The sequence below is a fragment of the Mesoplodon densirostris genome, chromosome 9, assembly GCF_025265405.1.
Source record: "Mesoplodon densirostris isolate mMesDen1 chromosome 9, mMesDen1 primary haplotype, whole genome shotgun sequence".
Taxonomy (NCBI): domain Eukaryota; kingdom Metazoa; phylum Chordata; class Mammalia; order Artiodactyla; family Ziphiidae; genus Mesoplodon; species Mesoplodon densirostris.
This window is the reverse complement of record NC_082669.1, coordinates 63,878,126-63,900,469: the sequence shown is the minus strand read 5'-3', so window position 1 is coordinate 63,900,469 and position 22,344 is coordinate 63,878,126. Positions and strand designations below refer to the sequence as shown.

Here is a 22,344-nt window from a genome sequence, read left to right as displayed (position 1 = left end):
TTATTTTTTTATTTTCAGTACTATATACTCATTATTTTTAAAAGTAAAAGATTTATTACTTTTGGTCATTGTTCTGTAAGGTTAAAATCAATTCAAAATTTAGAAGATTTTTAAAAATAGGAATCTACTAATGAAATCCTCCATACTACCAACCCCTTTCAATTCCACTGCCCAAACATAATCACTGTCTACAGATTAGGGGCATATCCTTACAGACTATTTTTTCCCCAAAAAAATGAGATCATAATATACCTACTGCTCTGTACTTTGCTTTCATTACTTAATATATAATAGACATTCTCCATATCAGCTCATTTATAGCGATTTCCTCCTTTGTTCAAGGAGGCAAGTATTTCTGAGGGATAAAGTCCTGGAAGGGGAACTGATACATCAGAAAGTATGCAAAGTTTTAAATGTTATAAATACTGCCAAAGTGCCTTTCCAAAAAGTTGTACCAATTTACACTCCCCAGAGAAGTATATGGTGACAATCTATTTTCCCATGCCCTCACCATGGTTGCTTTTTTCTTTCTTTTTTTAAAAAATTTTAAAAATTTATTTGGCTGAGCCAGATCTTAGTTGCGGCACATGGGATATTCATTGCCACGTGTGGATCTTTAGTTGTGGCATGCAGGATCTAGTTCCCTAACCAGGGATTGAACCCAGGCCCCTGCACTGGAAGTGTGGAGTCTTAACTTCTGCGCCACCAGGGAAGTCCCACCATGGTTGCTTTTAATCCACACTTACCTGATATTAATGAGGTTTAGGACTAAACCTTTCTAATAAGACTAAATATTAGTCCTATTTAGTCACAGGGGCATCAAGCTTTGGCTAAGAGGTGGGCTGGCTTCCCGGTGATTCACACCCTACCCTTAATCTCAGACTTACTGGAATTTTGCTTGAACTTACAAATTTCTCAGCAAAAACTTTCCAATACTACAATTCTACCAAGAGGCCTAAACAGCCTCCTTGTGCCTCAACCAATGCATGTTCTCACTCTTTCCAAGTCTTTTCCCCAAATTTTATCCTCTTGGCTTGTATTTCTCAGCATTGTAGATTCCCATCCTAAATCACTGTAGAGTGGTTCAGCTAACAAGATGGCATGCCAAGGATGATATATTTTGATAGAGCTTCCAGGAAGCTTTGCTGGTCTCTCCCACAGTGGGGAAGCCTAGTGGGAGAGTCGGGCGTCTGTTGGCATTTCATAATTTATTCACCTGGCACCACTCATTCCAAAAGGAGGTATTGGGGTGTGATGGAAATAATATGAGACTGGAAGTCAGGAGACCTGAGTTTTAGTCCCCTTTCTACTTCTAATTAGCTGCATAGTTCAGATTAAACTATACTGCCTCTCCACTGGGCCTCGGCTGCCTCATTTGTAAAACAAGATTATTGGACTAGAATAACCTTTCTTTCTACCATGGGTGACACTTTAAGAATCTAGAGTAAGTTGTACATTCTCACCCCCAGAATAATATACTCTTGCACAAGAGTATGAAATCATACATTTTCAGGGAGTTCACAGACTCCCTAAAGCCTATCTCTGTATTCCCAGGGTCAAGATCACTGAGACCTACCATAAGCTTTTAAAAAATAACAGAGAATACAACAGAAATGTATGCAGAATCACAAAACCTTAAGTGAAGTTGAATCATTTCCAGAACTAAAAGCATCTCCTCCCCAGAGACTGGGAGGAGGAAGTGGTTACTTAGAGAAAAATAAATGAAAATGCCAATTAAGAGCTGCCCTTGATTGAGGTCTGGCTAAGCCCTTTACCTACATTCACAGAGAAGTGGCTGAGGGAGAGTACCCATTCCAGAGCCAGGCTGCCTCATTCAAATCATGGCTCCATCATTTACTAATTGACTTAGGCTCTGTGCCTGTTCCTTCTGTTATTTAAAAAAAAAAAAAAAAAAAAGGAAAGAAAAGAAAAGAAAAAAGGAGGCGAGGATTAAAACAATACCTATCTGAAGGATTGTTAATATACATATGGTATTTGAAACCAGGCCTGGCACACACTAAGCCCTAAATAACTATTCCATATTATAGAAATCTGGGACACATTTGCTGGGTGGTTAAGATTGTGAGCTGAAGAGTTTAGGAAAGCCATAGATATCTTGATAACTCATTTTCTCCCAGATGTAAACAGAATCTGCTTCAGAAGTTTGTCATAAGGATTCAAATGTATGGACACCAAGCGGGGAGAGCGGCGTGGTGGTGGTGGGGGGGATGAATTGGGAGATTGGGATTGACATGTATACACTAATATGTATAAAATAGATAACTAATAAGAACCTGCTGTATATGGGCTTCCCTGGTGGCGCAGTGGTTGAGAGTCCACCTGCCGATGCAGGGGACACGGGTTCGTGCCCCGGTCCAGGAAGATCCCACATGCCATGGAGCAGCTGGGCCCGTGAGCCATGGCCGCTGAGCCTGCACGTCCAGAGCCTGTGCTCCACAATGGGAGGGGCCACAACAGTGAGAGGCCCGCGTACCGCAAAAAAAAAAAAAAAAAAAAAAGAACCTGCTGTATAAAAAAATAAATACATTTCAAACATTCAAAAAAAAAAAAGAAGTTTGTTGTAAGAATTAATGAGCCTGCCACATAAAAACTCTTTTCACAATGCCTAGCACATAATCAGTGCTCATTAAATGTCAACTAATGTTATGAACAGTTCTGGGAGGCAAGGATTATCAGTTCCTTTTTTTATCTCTGAATAAAGGATAAATCAGACTTTGAGAGTGAAGTGCCCTGCTAACAGTACCTCAGTTAGCAAATGATAATCCCAGATTTCAACACTAATGAGTCTGAAACCAGAAGTTGTAACCACTACCACATATAACCTCTTAGTTTGAACAGGGCTTAGAGAACATAAAAGCTGATTCATACCTACTAGATTCTAAGAGAAAAAAAAAAAAAAGACGGTGATAGCAGTTCAAAATGCAGGCTATTCTCCATGGAGGTCAACCATGACTTTGGCCAAAAGCCCTCCTTTGCCACTCTTAGAAATGGAAGACTGCAAAGGCTGGACCCTGGTCTCAGTCAGTTCTAAACCCCTCACAAGTGGTTCTTAAACCACAGCCCTGACACCAAAAGAGGAAAAGGAAGCCATTTCCCATAATAGCTGAACTAACAAACTGAGCCCTCTAAAATGAAAGTAGAGACCCTAAGGCTGAGAAAAGCTATTATTAAGAATGTTCCAAGGGAGGGTGGGAGGGAGACGCAAGAGGTAGGAGATATGGGGATATATGCATATGTATAGCTGATTCACTTTGTTATAAAGCAGAAACTAACACACCATTGTAAAGCAATTATACTCCAATAAAGATGTTAAAAAAAAGAAAAAAGAATGCTCCAAAATCAAGTAGAAATGCTGCAGTAGAACACGTTAGTCTTTAAACAACAAACTTTTATGTGGGAAAGAATGAAGGTGTTTATTTCTACGTTTTGGATACCAAGATCCGGGAGGCCTTCCCCTAAGTAAAATAAAAGGAAGTTACCACAGCCCAGGATGGTGGGGAGAGAAGCAGAATGCCAGTCAGTCAAGAGACATCTGGTGAGGAGCAGTGTCACCTGGGCAAGAAGTCCCCACTCTCAACACCAATTTCCTCCCTAGTGAAATAGTCACCTCGGAAATGAAAATGAAATAGACCGGCAGGCGAAACAGGGTGATCCAGTGAAATACAGGTCAGTGCTAATCAACTTACTTCACATCTTATATATATTTACTTCTGGATGTATTTTATTTTGTATCTTTATTCAAAACAGTCCCATTAGGCAACCTTAAATCTCCCATGCCTTAAAAAAAAAAAAGGTATCACTGGAAGGGATGGTAGAAGCAGGAGAAGCACCTCACTCACCTCCATTCTCAGACTGAGGCACCCCAGCTGAGTTTGGTCCAAGGATGGAGCAGCCAGTTCTCCCCAGTGGCTTCACTCACCCAGCCCACTCCCAGGGGAGAAGAGGTTGTTTATGTATTCCAAGCCTACACCCACCCCAGGCCCCTAGGGGTGGGGAGAACGCTGGAGTCAGAAGTCCGCCAGAATCTAGGCCTGTTTCTTCTCCCACCCTGCTGAACCGCTGAACGACTCTCCTCCCTGGGGCCTTAGTTTCCCATCCCTCAAATGAAAGGTTTGAAGGAGATCACATGAAAGCCTCCTTCCTGCTCTAAATTTCTAATTCCATTATTCTTACACATAAACGTGCCTTGCAGAAATAGAAGCCCTTCCTTTCGAGCAGGACATGTGGCTCTACGTCCTCGTGACCATTCCCCTCAATCACCCACAGACCATCTTACAGAAGTATAATGCATCAGAGAACAAACGTATGGGCACCAAGGGGGGAAAGCGGCGGAGTGGGGTCGTGGGATGAATTGGAAGATTTTGATTGACATATATACAGTAATATGTGTAAAATAGATAACGAACAAGAATCTGTTGTATAAAAATTAATTAAATTAAATTTTAAAAAAAAGAAGTATGATGCATCAGAACTGAAAAACAGGCTGTTGCTTTCCCGTGGCACCAGACCTAGTAATCAGTCAACGTGGATTTTCTCTCGGGCCTTTTCCCGCAATCCCACAATCCCACGAAAACCCCCTGCCTACCCCTCCCAATTTCTAAACTCAAAGCTACCCTTTCGTGAATTAAAAAATACCCACCCACAACCCGGCCTGGTGTAAGGTGCCTCAGCACTTTTCCTGGCATCCAGGATTCCACCTCTGCTCCACCCTCTCCCCGGGGTGTCTTTTTAGCCGGATCGATCCGATCCTTGCCCTCCCCTGGCAAACAGGCCGACCAGTTTCTCCTCCCCAGCAGGAAAGAAGGCAGCGCCCGGCTCCAATCCCAGGAGACCCAAACCTCTTCCCAGCCCGCAGGGAGTGGCTCCTGGGCGCAGCAGGAAGGGCCCCCACGCCTCGGGAAAGGAAAGGAAAGGGCGGCCGGCTCGCTCCCAGCCGCGGTCCTCCCCGCGGCGCCGCGGGGGAGGCCTACCCAGCAGGTCTCCTGTCACTTACGGGCTGCACCTCCGGGCAGAGCCTGGCACAGCAGGACCGGCGGGCCGGCGGGCAGGCGGGCTGCGGACTTGCTGACTCAAAGGCGCGTCGGAGGCGGCGACGAGCGCACACGAGCGCAGCCCCGCGCTCCCAGCGCACGTAGCGGCCCCGCGCCCGCGCTCCGCGCCCGCCTCCCGCTTCCCCGGCCACCGCACCGCCCAGCCCAGGTGCTGCCCGGCGCCGGCCCGCCCCGCCCCCTGCCGCGGACCTGGAGGCGGCCCCTCGGCCCCAGGGGCTAGGGAGAGCCGAGCGGCCGCCGGGGTGCGCAGCGCGCTCGGAGCCCCCTTCCCCCTCCCGCGTCCGCGAAATGGGGCTGCGGAGGAGGCACCCGTGTTTGGCCCCAAGCTGAGTCTGAAGGGGTGCAAGTCGCGCCCTTGGAATCGCCACTGGAAAGCCACCTTGAGCTTGCTAACTCCGCCCCGCCCCCTTAGTTAAGGGGAGGATTGATGAATGGGGAAGAGGGATGGTAGATAACGGTAGACTGTCAATGATAGAACGTAGGTGGTGGGCATATGGGTGTTTACTGAAAATTTCTTTCAACTTTTCTGTATGTTTGAAATTTTTCACCAGGAAACTTTGGGGGGAAAGAAATGAGGTCTGCCAAAGAGCCTGAATCAGTAAACCATTTTCCAGGTGGCACCTTGGGCTGCATCTGACCCACCTGTTTGCATGGAAAACCGCAATAATCACTTAAACCGCTAATGGGTGACTACATGGCAGAATAATAAACGTAATTTTTAAAAACAATAAAATTGGGGCTTCCCTGGTGGCTCAGTGGTTGAGAGTCCGCCTGCCGATGCAGGGGACACGGGTTCGTGCCCCAGTCCGGGAAGATCCCACATGCCGCGGAGCGGCTGGGCCCGTGAGCCATGGCCGCTGAGCCTGCGCGTCCAGAGCCTGTGCTCCGCAACGGGAGAGGCCACAACAGTGAGAGGCCCGCGTACCGCAAAAACAAAAAAACAAAACAAAACAAAACAAACAAAAACAATAAAATTCCACTGAGTACATTTTAAAGATTTTATTGGCTTTATTCAGTGATTCATGATTGGGCAGCATCCAATCCAGCAGATAGGAGGGAGCTCTAAGGAGCTGTACAAAATGAAAGTCTTTTCAGACATAAGGAGGCAAGACAAGGAACTTATCACAGCAAAAAGCAGATTGGTCATGGCAAGGTCATGTCTTTTCTCTAGGAAGAGACAGGGGTCTATCAAGGAGATTCACCTCGCCAGAGCTGACCAGGTAATTGCAGATTGACTGCGTTCCTTTACTGGGAGAGGCTGAAACTACTATTAAGTTAGGTACTAAGTTCCCACTTGGTGATGTCTCAGCATAAGTGCTTAGCATAAGTGACTCCATTTGGGGCCTATTGTCTCTTTTTTAAACAGGAGCCCAACATTTCATTATTTAAGCATGAATTTTCCCATTAGACACAGCCAGCTCTGATGATCATTCAGTGCCATTACAGGCCCACCTGAAAATATACACGTCTATCCTCCATACCCAAACTGGCTTAACATAACAAAACTTCTAAATCTACAATGTTGTGTCTTAATATCTTGGATCCTGACATTGCATCGCTGAATCTTGACTCACCTGTATTTAACTTCCTAAAATTGCACCCCAGTTATAACACACAAGTGACTGTAAACATGATCACTTCTGAAAATCGAATTAAAGTGTATTTTTCAAATTCTTTTCCCTATGCTCCACAAAGAAAAGCATTGACTGGAAAACAAAATGCAATATGTATCTAAGATCCTAAGAGCTTCTGCAAAATTAAAATCTATCTGGATTAGTATCATCAAGAGCACACCCTTACAAATGTGGGCAGAGCAGCAAAAAAAAAAAAAAACTTTTAGAGAATCTATAGGAGGTCATTTAAATATCTGTTAGAATTATGGCCCTAAAAGAAAGGAAGAATATGAAAAGGATTCAGAATAGAATGACGCAATGGATTTTAATCCACTCCATCAGGTTAGCTGATAGGTGGTATTTCTAGTTTAAGAATTGTACTGTGCAACCTGAATCCAGGGGACTGAGCTAAATGACCACCAATTTTTTTAGGTTGTGACTTTTTGTTATACTATCAGTGGGCAGGTAAAAAACTGGGACTCTCTTGTGCTTAAGAAATCCTGAATGCTAATAAAACCACCATAAAATTGCTTTTAAGAAGAAATTCCCTTACCTGCCCCAATCCTGCCTCTGCAGTAGCTCCTAGAGTCAGGTTAACTGATTCAAACCCCAGCTTTACTACCTCTCACTATGTGATCCTGGGAAAATAACTTTGTGGACCTCATTTTACCATCTGAAAAGGGGAGATAATAATAATAGTAATAGATGATAATAAAGGGGAGATGATAATAATGATGATAATAGAAGCACCCTCATAGGGTTGTTGTGAGGGTTGAGTGAAATAATCCGGTAAAGCTCCTGAACTGTGCTAGATACATTGTAAGTGCTCAATAAATTTTATTTGTTATTATTGAAACCAAGTGGGGCCCTATGGGGCTCCCAGGCATGGAGGCTTTTTTGTCCCCCATTTCTTGTAGGCAAGACTCCAGCCTCCATGATCTTCCCTGAGGTCCAAAGGGCAGATTCAACAGTTGCAAATCAAGGGAGGAGCAGCCAGGAAACCACCTGAGACAAGATCAAAGGGACCAGAGAAGCTCATGAAGATTAGGAGACTGGGACTTCCCTGGTGACACAGTGCTTAAGAATCCACCTGCCAGGGCTTCCCTGGTGGAGCAGTGGTTGAGAGTCTGCCTGCCGATGCAGGGGACACGGGTTCATGCCCCAGTCTGGGAAGATCCCACATGCTGCGGAGCGGCTGGGCCCGTGAGCCATGGCCGCTGAGCCTGCGTGTCCGGAGCCTGTGCTCCGCAACGGGAGAGGCCACAACAGTGAGAGGCCCGCGTACCACAAAAAAAAAAAAAAAAGAAGAATCCACCTGCCAATGCAGGAGACATGGGTTCGAGCCCTAGTCCCCTGGTCCGGGAAGATCCCACAGACTGTGGAGCAACTAAGCCTGTGTGCCACAACTACTGAAGCCTGCGCCCCTAGAGCCCGTGCTCCGCAGCAAGAGAAGCCACCACAATGAGAAGTCCGCACACTGCATGGAAGAGTAGCCACCGCTCGCTGCAACTAGAGAAAACCCGGGCACAGCAACGAAGACCCAATGCAGCCAAAATTAACTAATTAATTAATTAATTAATTTTAAAAAAAAGATTAGGAGACCACCTGAGACCCTGCACACACCCTAATCTTGTTAGCAACTCCACCCTTTTGAAACTCTGCAGAAGAAAGAAGAATGCAGGACTGTTACTGCCTTGATCCTTATCCCATACCCCTGACCACAAGCCCTGACTATAAGACCTCTCCCTATTCCCCAGGGAGGGGAGCACAGTTCTTGACGTGCCAGCCTGCTGTGTTCCCCTCTTTGCCTGGCAAAGAATGAGGCCACCGTTTCTTTCTCCTCCAAAACTCTGTCTCCATATCTCATTTCGGCATCTGTGTACAGGGAGCCAAGATTCTGACAGCATTATAATGCTCTTATTATAACGTAATCCTCTTCTTGAATCTCTTCCATCTCCAGGTAAAGTGCCCTTAGTTAGACCTTTAGGGAAAGCCAGCTTTGTGCCCTTCCTCTAACTCCAGAGTCAATAAAAAGACACTGAGTCCTTCGTCCACCTCCTGGGAAAACTGCAAAATGCACAGACAATAAAAATGGAAGCTGCCTGAACTTGGTGTTCAGAAGTTATAATTAACTGATACTATACTATCCAGAACTCTATCTTTAAATTTACATGATTGTCCTGCCTTCTTGAGAAACACTGTCATGGTACATATGCATACTGTACAAAAGTTGGTTTTATCGTCAAACAACTAATAACGGGATGGGGGCAAAAATTTTAAACAAATAATTTGGATTTTGATTTCTCATTTTACATCATAATCTTTTTTCAATAGTATGTAGACATATAGATTAATGTGAATAAAAATAATCACTTTTGACTATTGTTGATGAGAAATTAATCAGTCAATCTAAGAAAGAAATGGAAAATTTTACTCATGCCAAATTGAGGATTATAACCCACGAACAGCCTCTCAGAAAGCTCAGAGAACTGTTCTGCCCATTAGAGGTCAAAGCACTGTTATATAGGTTTTTGAGACAGAGGGCTGTATATTAAATGACATAGTTTTCACCATCCGGATCTGCAGGTACACAGAGGTGGGTCACTGTGACTCCTTACGAAATCAAGAAGGAATGTTATCTTTAAGGAGTTGTCTTGTTGGTGCTAGGAGAATGTTGTTCTTTATGGTTGAGCAGGCATTTCTGCCGGTGGGTAGGTCTGGTAGATGCATAATGCAGATACACAATGCACAGTAGAGCAGGGAGAGGAGGCCAAGGGGCAGACAAAGATTTTTATGTTTAAATTTTCCTTGACTTACCTTAGAATATGAACATTATGCATATCATCATATTCTTCCTCTCCTGCTCCAACAATCCCATATTACTGTCCACTGCCCATAAATCTACTTCAAGGAATTTCCCCTTGGTTGCTGTGATGGAGGCAAATTGGGAGAGAAACTTTGTCTCTTTCCTCTCGTGTGAACTTTAACCCTGACCTTGCCCAGATGTTCTCCCACATTGCTCTCCAGTGCATGAGACAGACCACCCCAATCAAGTCCACCTATTGCTATGTCACTGCACAGGAGAAGACATTTAGCTCTTTCCTCAAGGCAAGGCAGCTTTGAGGAGCATTTCAGGGACTCAGACAACCTGACAACCTCAGAATGGTTTCCTGCCAGCTATGGTTTCCCTTGCTACCCTGGCTGGCACTGGCTCTACTTTACAAGCCTCCCAGCAGCAGCTGGTCTCTGTCTCCATGGCAACAGACAGGCCTGAAGGAGCACACTCTCCAGCTTCCCTCCACAGGACAAAATTAGGGTGCCCACAAGTAGTTCATTAACGAAACAAAGACAGTGGATTAAGACAAAATGCGAGAAATAAAGGAGCAACTGATCTGAACAATGAACAAAATAAAAGAATAAAATGAACATATGGACCTAGAGATTACCATACTAAGTGAAGTAAGTCAGGCAGAGAAAGACAAATACCATATGATATCAGTATATGTGAAATCTAAACAAACGGTACAAAAAAGCTTTTTTACAAAACAGAAACATACTCACAGACATAGGAAACAAACTTATGGTTACCAAAGGGGAAAGGGGGGGGAGGGGTAAATTAGGAGTTTGGGATTAGCAGATACAAACTACTATATATAAAATAGATAAACATCAAGGACCTACTGTATAGCACAAAGAACTATATTCAATATCTTGTAATAACCTATAATGGAAAAGAATCTGAAAAAGAATATATATATCTGAATTGCTTTGCTATACACCAGAAACTAACACAACATTGTAAGTCAACTATATTTCAATTTTAAAAAGTTAACAAAAGCAAGAGAAAATACGTAAGGATGGAAAGAAGCAGTGGAAAATGGCAGGTTATAAAAGGTGTGTAAATTACCCTTTCATTTTTGTTTTCTTAGAGAAGGCACATATAATAAGTACAAAGTGGTAACCATAATCTCATTTTTTCAGCATATGACCCATTTCTCTATTTTGTTTATGAAAATAAATCAGACTCTAAACCCTACTGCACTGGATTAGTGGGAAAGTCAATCTCAGGCGTTACTAAAGTCCTCTTAATGCCTTCCCCCACAATCCAATTCCTGCTTCCGTGCCCCGCTAAAAAAGGAGCCAGAGATTTTACTCAGAGCTAAATATCTGAAGAAGTTTCAGATCTCTAGTCTCCACTGGTTCTCACTGAGATGCCCATTGTCCAAAGTCTCATGGTCCTTTTTTGTTGTTGTTGTTGTTGTTTGTTTGTTTTATTTTTTATTTTCATGTTTTATTTTCATGGTCCTTTTATGTTATTTCTGTGCCATGGCATTTGATGAAGCTGCATTGGAAAAAAAAAAAAAAAAACACTGAATGTTCTAAGGATGTTAAAAGAGACAAATAAATGAGCAATTCCATTAAAGAAAAAAGAAATTATAAATCCATAATAGGCAGAAGAAAAACAAGAATAATTGGATATAAAAAATTGCCAACTAGGGGTTTCCCTGGTGGCGCAGTGGTTGAGGGTCCGCCTGCCGATGCGGGGGACGCGGGTTCGTGCCCCGGTCCGGGAGGGTACCGCATGACGCAGAGCGGCTGGGCCCGTGAGCCATGGCCGCTGAGCCTGCGCATCCGGAACCTGTGCTCCGCGGCTGGAGGGGCCACAGCGGTGAGAGGCCCGCATACCACAAAAGACAAAACAAAACAAAACAAAAATTGCCAACTAAAACTCTGAGGAAAACTGTAGTCAATGAAATTTAGAAGTTAATGCATGAGATAAACTCTAGGCTGGACACAGGTGAAGAAAGAATTATTAAACTGGAAAACATAACTGCAGCATTTGCCCAGAATGTATCACAGAGACAGTTAAGAGATGTGGATAATAACATTGAGAGAATCCAAAATAAATACAAGTAGTGCTCAAAAAGAAGACACTGGATTAAATGGTAGTGAAGTGATGTTTAAGGTGATGACAGTTGAGAATTATCCAGAATTGTTAAAAGGCATGATTCTTCAGATAGAAAATTCACTCTAAAATCCAAGAAGGAAAAATAAGAATAAAACTACACTTAGAGCAATAAAAGTGCTATTCTAGAACATCAGGGATAAACGGGTATCCATGAAGCTACCAGAGAGAAAAAGCAGATTATAAAAATTATTTACACTGGCCATAGAATTCTCAGCAGTAGCAAGATATCAGAAATGCTTAGCAAAAACAACTGACAACCTAGAACTTTTTATCCAGCTAAGTGATCATGCAAGAGTGAAATCAAAATTTGAGATACACATAGATGAAGGGAATTTCCTACCCACAAACAAACAAAATCAGGGCTCTTGAAGCAGCCACAGCTCTGGCCCACAGTGAGATCAGGTGTTGCCGAGAAAATGCACTGGCTCTGAAAACGGTTGCCATGAATTGGTGTCCCATGTGCCAGGCATTCTTATGCACCATCTTACTTTATACTTCAATGCCCCTGCCAAGGGAGTGGTCAAAGTACATAAATGTCAAATGGGGGAAATACAGGTATTCCCTGTTATGCGTTACTTTGTCTCTGCCATAACTCATTTGTTTGACATCCTTGGGGAATAGTGTTACACATTTTCCAGATGAGATGAAACAGAAAATAATACCTCCACTCACTAGAGGATTGTGGCCAAAACAATTGCTTGCAACAAAACTCCACGATTATTACAAAGAAGGTACAAGCCCCATTCCTAAGGCCCAACATCTCACAGGTAGGAGACCCTTAAAAGTCAGCCAGACCTCTCTTCCTTTTATTTACTGCAATTCTTCACTATCAGGTAGCCCAGAAAGCAGAAGTGGACAGGGAATATTAGAGGTAGACACGACAACACCAGCAAAGAGGGGGAAAAACTTTTTGAAAGCAAGTCTGAAAAGATTCTTGAAGTTCCAACCCCACCACAAGGCTGATGTCCACCCTCCCCACAAGACTATGAGCTTCCTGAGGGCAAGAACTGTGCCTGCAGACATCTGTAGCTCCAGACACAGTGCCTGACACACAGACAGTAGGGCCTCAATAAATAGTCACTAGGATGGAACGGGGAGGAGATGAGGGAAGGAAAGGAAAGGAAAAAGGAAGAGAGCTAAAAGGAACACTCTGAAAAAAAAACCTAAACAAACCCGCTGAGAAAGCCTCAGTCAGCTTATCCTAAGGTGTATTGACTTGTTTTCTCTATATTTGATGCTCTGGTATTTGGGGTCTTGATCCTGGAGAGACTGTTCCCCACCCCATCCCCAGGGCCAGCCAACTCCTAGAAAAAACAAACGACTCCCCTGCAAGTACGCTTTTGATATACAAACGAACCAACCAATCCAGACAATCCAGCACTCTCACCCCAACCCTCTCCTTATCAAACTGTCACACATCAAGCCAGTATTCTCCCTGCCCTAAAATGCCCCAAGGCCAGGTGCTGGCAATTAGGGACCACCCAAAGAGCCCAGAACCTGCTGAAATTATTCAAACCATCCAGTCCTAAATCTCTTCAGTGTACCTACTCTGCCTGGCCAATCCTTTCCGAAAGAAAGAATCTTGATAAGGCTCTGGGCCATGCTCTGCGCTCTCCCACTCTTGTGCCTCCTGCCTGTCCCTGGTCCTTCCCCATGTGGCCCTGTGTGGATGGCGTGGTATGCCTCCTGTATCTAGGGTTTAGGGAGAATAAACATCTTCCTTCGTGACAATCACGTCCACGTCTATGGTCTTACCACATCTGATTAAAACAAATTCTAGGTGCATTTTTAACACATAAAGGTAACCTTTCTTTCCTTAGAAATACATTTCCAACTAAATAACAGAATTGTGTGGAGAATAGAGAAAGCGTTTGTGAATTTTTCCTGTAATATCTATTTCACAAAGCAAAGGGAACCTTGAAAAAAACCCCACAAATTTTCTGAGAGGAAAACAAACAGCCCATATCTTTTCATCAAGCCAAAGATATGAGTTATTTAAAGAGGTCTCTTCTAACTCACATTACACCTTGGTCAAGCCCTAAAAAGATTACAGCTTGGTTCTGGAATTTTTTTAAGTGTTACTATCTAGAAAGCCTATTTCAATTTCCAGTTGAGAGAAAATGAAATTAACAATAGAAATGTTCAGTTCCTTTTGTAATCAGTACAAGTAGCATTGAATTGCGTGAGGCAGCATTGAGACAAAGCTAATCACAGTCTGTCCTTTTCCAGTGCCTTATTTGGAATATTTCTCTTTCTTCAGTTTCACTGTGATTCACTTTTCCTGGAAATTAGTGTGGACCAGATGAAGCCAGTCACAGGCTGTTCTGGAGTATTTTTCCTGTACAGAAATTAATATACTTCAGCTGTATATCAATGCCCTAGTTAGAAAACATCACCTCCATACCTACTTATTTTTTAAAAAATATTGAAATTTCTGTTCTCCACAATTCCCTCTGTGTAAGAAAGGCCATCAAAGTAAACTCAGAATCATAGATGATTGCCACCCTTTCCTTTGCCCCTGCTTTGGTTTATATTTATCTTCTTAAAGTTTATTCATTCATTCAATATGTATTTATTGAGCACCCACTAGGTGTCAGTCCACAAGCTAGTTGGTTCACTAGATATTGTCCCTCTCCTCATGGAGCTAACAGTCTAATAAGAGAGACAGATGTTAATCTAATAACCAAAAAGTTAATAATTAAGTATCATCTGTATTAAGTGCTATGAAGAAAAAGTATTGAATGTTATGAAAGTAAAACCCAAAAGACCTGACCTGGGGGAATCAAGCGAAGTTTCACTGAGAAAATGGGATTTGACACAAGATCTGGAAGGATGGGGAAAGAACACAGGAGAGTGTTTGAGGCATTTGGAACAGCATGTGCAAAGGTCCTGTGGCTGAAGCACAGAGCTGGGGGATGACAGCAGGAGATGAAGCTGCTAAGGTGGTTATAGGATAGATAATTGCCAAGTTAGAGATTTGCGGCTAAATTCTAAAACATCATGAAGCCGGTGATGCATTTTACATAGGACAGGAATATGATCAGCTTTCTTTTGGAAGAAGATCACTCTGGATTGTGTGGAAATGCGGAAGGGAGTGGGATGGAGAAGAGTGAATACAAGGCGACTAGTTAGGAAGTAACATATGAGTAAATCTAGCTAAAGTTCTGACATGTTGTCATTACCCTTCCCTTAAGATTCTGGAAAGGTGATAAGTTTGGAAAAAAAAAAAAACATGAAAAGAAAATGTTCAAGACAGAACAGTACACTGAAGATAGTATCTAGAAGGGTAGAAGGCAGTTATAAATCTGCCAGCCTCGGCTGAACACGGTGGCCATATGGACACAGTACTGTGGGACATAACCACAAGAAGCAAGGGAATAGGATCCTGTTAAGGCTGAGGTTAATTTCTACCAGTCACTGAAGGAGCAGTTTTTTTGTTTTTGTTTTTGTTTTTTGCGGTACGCGGACCTCTCACTGTTGTGACCTCTCTCGTTGCAGAGCACAGGTTCCGGACGCGGCTCACGGGCCCAGCCACTCCACGCATGTGGGATCTTCCCGGACCGGGGCACGAACCCGCGTCCCCTTCATTGGCAGGCGGACTCTCAACCACTGCGCCACCAGGGAAGCCCATGAAGGAGCAGCTTTTAAAAGAGGAAGTTCAGGCACCGAATGCAGGCAACCATAAGGTTAATCCTGACAGAGAAACACAAGAGGCCAAGATAGCATAAGGAAGAAGGGTAGGCTGTGTAATTTCTCCCCAGAAAGTATCACTCTTTCCTTGTGACTCTAAGTAGTCTCTTTCCACACTCCAATATCCGGTCAGATTTTTCTCCACATCAGTTTAAACCCAACATGTATGGTCAGGGAAACAAATTACATACTTAGGTTGTTCTCAGACTTTTTCAGAATTGTTTTGAATTCTTGATGTTCTTAGTCAGTTCTCAGGTCTCTACCTGAGAGTGGGACAAAGAACTGCAAGGGACAAGCGGACTACACACTGAGGTGAGAGCTGGGCCTGGGGTGTTAACCTAGATAGAGGTCTGGCCTCCACATGCTAAGCTCTAGCCATCATGAACCACTGTGGCAGGATAATATTTTAAAGATATTATCTCATATTCTTCCTTCTCCTCTCCCCACCTCTTGCTCATCCACAGTGCTTTCCTTTTTTTTTTTCTCTCCATTCAAGCAAAAACCAGAAATATCATTAAGTCTCCTGGCTGGTTTCCAAAATCCTAACCCCACTGAGATTAACCTAAGTGTCCCTGCGTGACACATCAAGAAAAATCAGTATGACTATTAAGAATGCATTTAATCCAACAAGCAGTGGTTTAATAAAGAGGAGTTTCTTTTTTCCTTATACAACAGATAGTCCTGAGGTAGGGCTTTGCTCTTTGGGTTCAGAAACTCTTCCATACCAGAGTTCTGGGTCCACATCTCTTGAGTTCTATCTACCTTCCCATCATGGCTGCAAGATGGCTACAGTGGCTCTCACAACCATTTCAACAGGGCAAGCAAGGTGTGTGTAGCAGATGCGATCACCCCATATTCCTATGGCCTGTTCCATTTTCAGGGGTGCTGGCCCAGCTTCCAACTGCCAGCATCCCACCACCCCACTTCCAACTGCCAGCATCCCTCACCCTGCTGAGGTCTCTCTCTGGCCACCAAAACCTGCTTGAGCAGCACTCAAGCAAGAGTTGATGAGAGTTGGTGAGTAAATCCTGCTCCTTCGCCCCTGGAAGCGGGGATCACATTAAAGTTATGTTCTACATTGCTCCCCCCAGGGGGAATATGTCTCAGTTAGCCACACTGGGTGACTTGCCTTGATAACTCATCTTTTATTGGCTTCTTGACCTTCCCGGTATCTCTTCCCCACTTCCCTACCAATGTTTCCTGGGAACATCTTCCAAATAAACCACTGATGCTCAAATCCTTGCTTCAGAGTTTGCTTATAAGGGGACAGGAAGCGAGTGACAGCAGCAGCAGAAGCCCTATTGCCCTGGGGCCTGGTGCTCTCCCCTTTGGGGGGAGGGGGAATTTCCCAGAAGCCCTCCAAGGACTCCTCTTACAGCCTATTGGTCAAACTGGGTCACGTGGGCTCCCTCAGCTGTTGAGAGGCTGGGAGAACAGCTCTGGTGGAAGATGGAGGAGAGAGCAGGGCTTGGTCGTGGCGCTTGAATTGGCCAGTATATTAGTTAGGATAAAGCTCAGGGGTAAGGGACGGAAAACCCCAAACAAGAGAGACTTAAGATAGAAGTGTATTTCTAACATAAGAACTGAGAGGCGGGTACACATTGGTTAGGGAATACGCTTTTACTTGGTTGCTCCACAACGCCTGGCTTCGACCCCAAGTTCACCATGTGTTCTGGAAGTTTTCCTACGTGACAGGTACTGTTCTAAACTTCTCATATGCATTACTACATGTAATCCTCTTAACCTTATGACGTAAGTGCTATTATTACGGAGATAGGAGGGCTTAAGTAACTTGCCTGCTGCAAAGTGGCAAAGCCAAAGGCAATCTGCATCCAGAGTTTATGCTCTTGAGCCGCGTTTCAAAGATAATATCTTCCCGTCCAGGAACATGGATATATCTGCGTTTAAGTGTTCTTTAATGTCTTGTATACTTTTACTAAATTTATTACCAAGTCCAAGACCTGGGTTCTTGGACTCTTTAATCAATAGCAATTGATAAGAGGCCGGATGAGGAATTCAGGCAAGGCTTTATTGGGACTGGTGGAGCAGGAGTGAGTGGGAGAGAGAACAAGTAACAGGTGCCCTTGCTTGTTCCCTGGGGGGGAGGCGGGGGTGGGGAGCTGGTCCTTTAAATGCAACGAGGGTTGGGGGCGGACCTGTGGGTTGGGCGGGAGGGGCGGCTTAGGGTGTCTGCCCACCCCTCTTGGTGGTGCTGTGTGCAGGGATCATGTGGAAGTACCTTGCTTTTGCTCCCTGCACCTCAGAAGTGGCAGTTGAGTTTTGGCCTTTGTGTATCTCTTTCATAATGTGCCCCAACTGTACATGCCTGCAGTTATATTTTTATTAATTAATTTATTTATTTTTGCTGTGTTGGGTCTTCGTTTCTGTGCGAGGGCTTTCTCTGGTTGCGGCAAGCGGGGGGCCACTCTTCATCGCGATGCGCGGGCCTCTCACTATCGCGGCCTCTCTTGTTGCGGAGCACACGCTCCAGACGCGCAGGCTCAGTAGTTGTGGCTCACGGGCCTAGTTGCTCCGCGGCGTGTGGGATCTTCCCGGACCAGGGCTCGAACCCGTGTCCCCTGCATTAGCAGGCAGATTCTCAACCACTGTGCCACCAGGGAAGCCCTGCAGTTATTTTTAGTCTCTTATAGTTTCTTTGTATTCTGCTGCTGGAGGAGACGTGTGTCCAGGTGCAAGCAGGGCACTAAAAGGCCCCAGGTCCCAGCCTGTCTCATTACTAGGGTCTTTATTTTGCTATTGTTAATGGTATTTTGGAAATTAAGTTATCTTTGTGGCTGGTGAATCTAAATATAATGGATTTTGTGTATATTGGCTTTATATCCAGTCATCTTACTAAATTTATTAATTTGTCTGAATAATCTTGGGTTTTCTGTGTAGATATTTATCATCTGTGAATAAAACCAATTTTGTTTCTTCATTTCTGACCCTAATGTTTGCCTGTCTTTCTTCCCTCCTTCCTTCCTACCTTCCCTTCCTCCCTCCTTCTTCCTTCTTTCCCTTACTTAATGCACTGGCTAAAACTCTAGTACAGTGTAGAATAGAAGTGATAATAGTGAGCATCTTTTTCTTTTTCCTGGTTTTTAAGGAGAAAGTTTCTAATGTTTTATTACTAAGAATTATTTTGATTGTAGGTTTTTTGTAGATACTCTTTACCTGGCTAAAGAAAGTTCACTATTTCCTGGTTTGCCAAGGTTTTTTCCACAAATGCTTTCTCAACAACTATTGAGAATATAGGGTTTTTCTTCTTTAATCTATTAATGCAGTCAATTGCATTTATAAAACTTTTAATGCTAGATTAGACTTGTATTCCAGGAATACAGTGAATTTGGTATAGGTGTATTATCTTTTCTGAACATTGCTGGGTTCAGTTTACTGATATTTTGTTTAGGGTTTCTCAACTATGTTCATGTATGAGATAGGTCTGTAATTTCCCCTTCTTCCAGAATGAATTGAGGAGTGTTTCTTCCTTTTGTTTTTTTGTTTTGGTTTGGTTTCTGGCCACACCTCTCGGCTTGTGGTATCTTAGTTCCCTGACCAGGTACTGAACCCATGCCCCCTGCAGTGGAAGTGCAGATTCTTAACCACTGGACCGCCAGGAAAGTTCCCCTTTTGTATTCTTCGGAAGGCTTTTACTAAATTGGAAATGGTCTATTCCTTGAAAGCTCAGCAGAATTTTCTTGTAGGCATGGTGATTTGTTTTATTTTTTGAACATTGTCTTAACGTTTTGTTTTTAAATAATTTCAGCTTACTGAAAATTTGCAAGTACACTACAAAGAATTCCCGTATATCCTTTACCCAGATTCCCCCAATTGTTAACATCTGATCATATTTGCCTTATTTTTATCTTTATGTTGCATATGTATTTTTCTGAGAGATTTAAGAATAAGTTGCAGACATGAAGTTTTATTACCTCTTAATTCCTCAGGGTGTATTTCCTAAAAACAAAAAAGCTCTTCTACATAACCACATAACCAACAAAATTAACATAGATATTATATGTCCATCTATCCACAGACCCCATTCAGATTTCGCTGTTAGTTCCAATAATGTCCTTTAAGGTCTGAGATCCAGACCAAGGTCAAAATTGCACTTATTGTTATGCTTCTGTAGTCTTTTCATTCTGGAACAGTTTGTCTTTCATGACCTTCACATATTTTAAAAGAACAGTTCGGTTACTTTGTAGATCACACTGAAATTTGGGTTTGCCCGATGGTTCCTCGTGATTATGTTCAAGCTATGCACTGTTGGCAAAAAAAAAAAACACACAAGTGATGCTGTGTTCTTCTCAGTGTAACATATCAGAAGGCACATCATGTCTATTTGTTCCACTACTGGTGATGTTAACTCTTATCACTTGGTTAAGTTAACGTCTCCCATGTTTTCCCACTGTAAAGTTAATTAGTAAGTATTTTGTACTATTAATAAGTAATCAATGACTATTTTTGTGAAGAGATACTTTATATAAATATCCTGTTTCTCATCCAGCTTTCAACCATAAACTTTAGGATTTATTGATGATTCTTTAGGATTTGTTGATGATTCATTTATTACTATTACAGTGGTTGCCAATTGGTGTTTTTCTAATTTTGTCATTCCTTCTACATTTATTTGTTGGTGTATTACTAAAAGGTAGAAATGTACTTTCTCCATTTGTTTATTCATTTATTTTTGTGACAACTGACTCAAGGATTCCTATTTTATTCAATAGATTATAAGAATCAAAATTATTTTTATAGCAGAAATTATTACATATTGTACAGTGGGAGCCCCTCAGTACTGGTTTTATGTCCTTTTGACATGCCCCCATAATTCTTTGAGCACTTCCTTACATTTCAGCACAATAAGACATTCCAGGCCCATTTGTAGTTTCTCTGCCCTGGCCCTGAATCAGTCATTTCTCACGGAGCATTGATTCCTTTTCAGGGAGAATTATGTTTAGTTAATGTAGAAATGAAGACCTGGGTGCTAGGTGTGCTCATTGCTTCTAGTGTGTCTTGCTTCTAGTCCCTCTCAATGGACAGAGCCGGGAAATGTAAGTATGTATACACATATATACACTTATATCTATCTCAGTTTCTAATATATGTATATGTATTCAAAATCGTGAGATACATCAGTGCCTCCAATTAGATACCACAAGGTTTATTCTTGTCTGCCTGCATTTCCCCAAGGGAAATCAGAGAGGTTTAAAATAACTCACAAGGTATTGGGCATCTGGGAGATTCCCAAGAGATTTACAACTCGAGGCTTGATTAGGACTATTAGGGCAATAAATAGTAAGTGCTCAATAGCATATATTCTACAACATATATAATACCTGCTCAAGCAGTGGTCATGGATATTAATATACGCAGGGTTGAGGATGGGATAGTAGGAATTTTTCTTCCATCTGTTATTAGTCCCAGTAGCGTAGTCTAACTGTCTTATGCATTTCTTGTAGATGAAATAGGCAATTCTGGCCCTAGTGCCAAACAGCTGGCTGATAAATGAACTATTAGAAAATAGCCTCTTCATAAGTTAAAGGCTGCTGGTGCATTTTTACTTGTTATTGTCAATTTTGATTACCAGATACCTCAAATTTCAAGTGTATATATAGTCCAGATTGGTGAGAAATGGGAATTTTCTCTTCATTTTATAGTCAGAAACAGAATATAATTGTTCCTTTGTTAGCTCACCAGCAAGTGAGAATGACTGGAAGAGGACTTTGCTTCTCAGTGACTGCCTGCTCGTCAGAGGCGTGCTCCATAAGGTGCATCCCAGAACCAAAAGAAGCCAACAGTAATTAAGCAAAATTTCAAAGAGATTGTGTCTTTGCATGACCAAGATATCATTCCCTTTTCACTCTAAGACAGGTGCAAATAAGACTTGTTACTGTAGATTGAGTTAAGCTGCCTTTAAATTCTCTGTACTGGATTTTAAATGACCTGAAGCCAGACTGGAGCTACCAACCTAAGCAGTGCTGTTTCTTCATAACAACAACAATAATAAGTAATATGTAATATATAATATGTGATAAATCGCAACAATAGTGATATAATATGTATATTGTAAATGTAAAATAGTAGTAAAATGTCATCTGTCAAGCCTTTTCACAGGTGCCCTAATACTCTTAAAATACAAACTAATTCTTCTGGACAGATTTTTAAAAAGACACCTCTCTGAGTTTCAGATGTCTCTTCTTTAAAATGGGAATTGGGGCTTCCCTGCTGGCGCAGTGGTTAAGAATCCGCCTGCCAATGCAGGGGACATGGGTTTGAGCCCTGGTCCGGGAAGATCCCACATGCCGTGGAGAGCTAAGCCCATGCGCCACGACTACTGACCCTGTGCTGTAGAGCCCACGGGCTGCAACTACTGAGCACACGTGCCACAACTACTGAAGCCTTTGCGCCTAGAGCCCATGCTCCACAACAAGAGAAGCCACAGCAATGAGAAGCCCATGCACTGAAACGAAGAGTAGACCCCTCTCGCAGCAACTAGAGAAAGCCCGCACATGGCAACGAAGACCCAACGCAGCCAAAATTAAATAATAAATTTATAAAAAATAATAAAAAATAAAATGGGAATCAGAAGTCCTTATCTGCCCATTGCAAAGCTTTGTTTAAAGAACCAAATGAAATCATGCATGCGGAAGAAGCTTGTAAATAGTAACAGTTGTACAGATATAAAGCTTTGGTTTTGACTTAAGAAATATTTCCAGATCCATCGGCATTCATCTCTATAGCCATGACGAGCTCCCACCAGCTATTTGTGTCAAGCCAAAAATTAATGTTTTGGTTATAATAAGAATTATAATGACTTAAGTAAAGAATAATAATAGCAACAAACACTACATACAGACATTATTTTGAGTGCTTTGTATATATTAACTTATTTAATTTTTATAAAACTATAAGGTAGTACCATTATTTTCCCCATTTTATTAATGAGAATTTTGAATCATAGAGTGTTTAAGTAACTTGCTCAAGGTGACACAGCTAG

At 42.6% G+C, this 22,344-nt stretch overlaps 1 protein-coding gene across 3 annotated transcripts in view; it reads right to left on the bottom strand.

Moving 5' to 3' along the window:
• Positions 1-5,178, bottom strand: part of SNX10 (sorting nexin 10) — a 76,633-nt gene extending 71,455 nt beyond the window's left edge. For 2 of the 3 annotated variants that reach the window (XM_060107990.1, XM_060107989.1), the window contains exon 1: positions 5,015-5,178. The gene's annotated coding sequence lies outside the window, so the exon portion shown is untranslated. Of the gene's footprint in view, positions 1-4,859; positions 4,902-5,014 lie in introns of those variants that run through there. The other variant, XM_060107992.1, reaches the window with a different exon arrangement.
• Positions 5,179-22,344: the final 17,166 nt, after the last annotated feature.